Genomic DNA, 3,284 nt, shown 5'->3' on the forward strand with positions numbered 1-3,284 from the left:
CAAACTGTTTAGTATTCTTGTAGACCCTTTTGGGACCAACAGCTTACAAGCATAAAAATAAGAAACTTTGTAGAGAAAACTCAAAAGGAACTCTTATCGATAAAAAATTAAATAAATTAAGCATTAGCAAATGATAATGGACTAACAAACGTCAGAACCCGCAAAGGATAACGAGTCTACAAGCATAGCACTCGAAAAATATAGAGAATTTTTAGAACTAGAGATATAATTCTAGAAAGATCTATTAATCAGGAAAACTGAATATTAATAAAAACAATTAATTTATTTATAGACTAAATTAACTAAGAGATAACTATGAAATTAAATTCAAATCTATTCATATGTGACTCACAATGGTTCATATGTAAATCATAACTGATTACATGGGTTTATATGTAAATCAGTTAAAATTCATATGTGAATTAGCTTAAATAGTTCATATGTGAATCGCACGGATTCACATATGCATAGACAGTTTATATGTGAACAGCACGAATTCACATATGCACAGAAAGTTTATATGTAAATCACATAGGATCACATATAAACTATTTGTGCATATGTGAACACGTTTGATTCACATATGAACTATTTGTGCATATGTGATCCTATGTGATTCACATATAAACTATTTGTGCATATGTGAATTATCCAGTGCTTTGCAGTCAAAATTGCAAATATTGACTAGATAAATAGCTAAGATCATTTTTCTACTTCTCACACATTTAGCACTACTCAACTGAACCTCTCCTTATATATATATATATATATATATATATATATATATATGTGTGTGTGTGTGTGTGTGTGTATGTGTGTGTATATATATTAGAGTTAATGACGTAGTTGATCCCTATAATTTCAATATGCCTTTTACAAACATAAGAAAAAAAAAAAGTGCAAAAAGAGAAGGAAAATATGGTGGATGATTTTACCCTAGATTTATAATGGCATTAGTAATTGGATCACATTTTTAAAGTAAAATCCAAACATAAAGGTGCGTTTGGTATGTAGACTACATGGGACAAGATGGACAAAAAATATAATCTCATGTTGGCATGCCATGGACAAAAAGAGCATAGGACAAGGTGGGACTATTTATAATTTTTGTGGAACAAATCTTGAGATTTAATGTTCCACGAAAAAGGGTGAACAACATTGGACAAATTACAAAATTACTTTTATACCCTCAAATTTCAATACAAAACCTAATTCATCATATCATGTTTCTTCTTCCAGCCTCCGTTTGTGGATTGCTCAAAACCATCCATTGCTTAAAACCCTCCGTTCCACTCCATTTCAGCCTTCAGGTACGCTTTCTCTTCAATCTTGTTTTCATTTCTTCCTTTCAACCTATCATCTTTCTTCTCCTCCTACAAAACCCTTGATTTTTCCCTCCCTTGTTCATCCACCACCGGGGAACTTGTTCTTACAACACGCTACTTGTTCATCCACCACCACGGAACTTCAACGTTGCCCAAGGCTAGTGATCTACAAACAGGTTAGTTTTCTGTAATTTCAATTGCTTTAGGACGATAACTGGTTTACTTTAATTTTCATTTTGGTTCTACTCATTTCAAAGGTTTATTTGTTCTTACAATATGCTACTTGTTCATCCCCCTATTCATTATTTTTTTCAATTGCTTCTATTTGAGATCTTGGTGAAATCGTCTTCAAAACCCCGGAAGGAAAAAAGGTCCACTTTACTTGATTTATGTTTTTACTTTACTTGGTGGAATCTTCTATCTTGATTTATGTTTTTACTTTACTTGAATTTGTGCAAAAAGATGTTGAAGTTTCTCATTTGATGTGTGAAACTAGCTCAAATTTGAATGGATTTCTTGAATCTTTTAAAGATTGTTCTTGAATCAATTGTGTACTTGAATTTGCCTAAAAAGATGTTGACTTTTGAGTTAATGTAGATTAAATTTGTTCTAATATATATCATGCTTCATTTGATGTTTGGAATTTGAATTGTTCTTGAACAAACAGTGTATATGATGGTTTCTATTGATGTGGGTTTATTTGAATTCAATCAAAAATATAATTTTCGAACCATTGTAGTCTACTTTAGGCCAAAATTGATCAAAGTGCTAAATTTAGTCTTAGTTTCTATATAGAGTAACATAGAAATCTTTTGAGTTAATGTATGATTAAATTTGTTCTACTCAGTTGTGCCTAGGTCTGGGGTGTTTGGTTTAGATCATCTTATTTGGATGAAGATTGATAAACCTTATATGGGTGAATTTTTTGCATCTTTCCTAGACAACCACAACTATAAACTTATATACTTATTTTATATCTTGCCATTGCAGACAAGTCTTAGGCCAATTAAACCACGCCATTTAAGATCTAAAACACAACCATTCTAATACTTTGGAGTTAACAAAATACATATAAATAGCCTGATTGAGTTGGGTACACACTGATTCACCATATTACATTGGACAGCTTTTCGTTTCACCAACCTATTTCTCCTTTGCAAGTAAACATTCATACATCAAATCACATCATAATAAGATTGATACTACAGTAACAGAGATAGAGGTAATGTGGGGATAGATTGTGAAAGAACAAAAAGTACCACGGGTACTTCCTAGAGTTTGTTTGAAAGATAAAATGATCAAGTCATGCAAGTATGACAGGAAGGGATCGTTCGTGTTCACCTAGTGGGCAGAATGTCCCCACAGTGGCGGTGCAAGTGCACGCCGACACTATGATCGCTTGCAAGTAATAAAGTGGTACAAAGTACCAAGATCGTTCTCACAGAGAAGGTACTACTGAGATTCAGAGATTTTTCATGAACTTCTTGCATGAGTTTCGAGATATAAAATAAAGTTGGATTTTTGTTTATAAAAAGACTGAAATAGGACCGACTAGCTAATTAACGAAATAAACTTCTAATATTAAATGATGGGCATGGGTGCAAGTGTTGCTCAAGATAAAATTAACAATAAAATGGTTAGACTTTTACGAGTTGTTTATAAAAGTTCCAATCTCTCGAAAGTGAACTTTTATAACCGGGTTTCATAAAATTCCATAAGGTTTTTATGTTTACCACTTCGAAACTTGCCGATCTAGCTAAAAAGTAAAAGGAATGTGATTCTTACCCAAATCTCTTTGTGATAAAAATACCTATTGCTTAACCCCTAGCTAGATGCATACAAAATTCGCGTCTCCACGTAGTTATTCAAAGACCCTCTCAAGTTCATTGTGCATCACTTAAGCCGTATTTCGGATCCGCCCATCTCTGGGTCTAAGATCTAATATTAACACKTCAAAGT

Source organism: Cynara cardunculus (assembly GCF_001531365.2).
Source record: "Cynara cardunculus var. scolymus isolate 2C chromosome LG 2, CcrdV1, whole genome shotgun sequence".
NCBI lineage: Eukaryota > Viridiplantae > Streptophyta > Magnoliopsida > Asterales > Asteraceae > Cynara > Cynara cardunculus.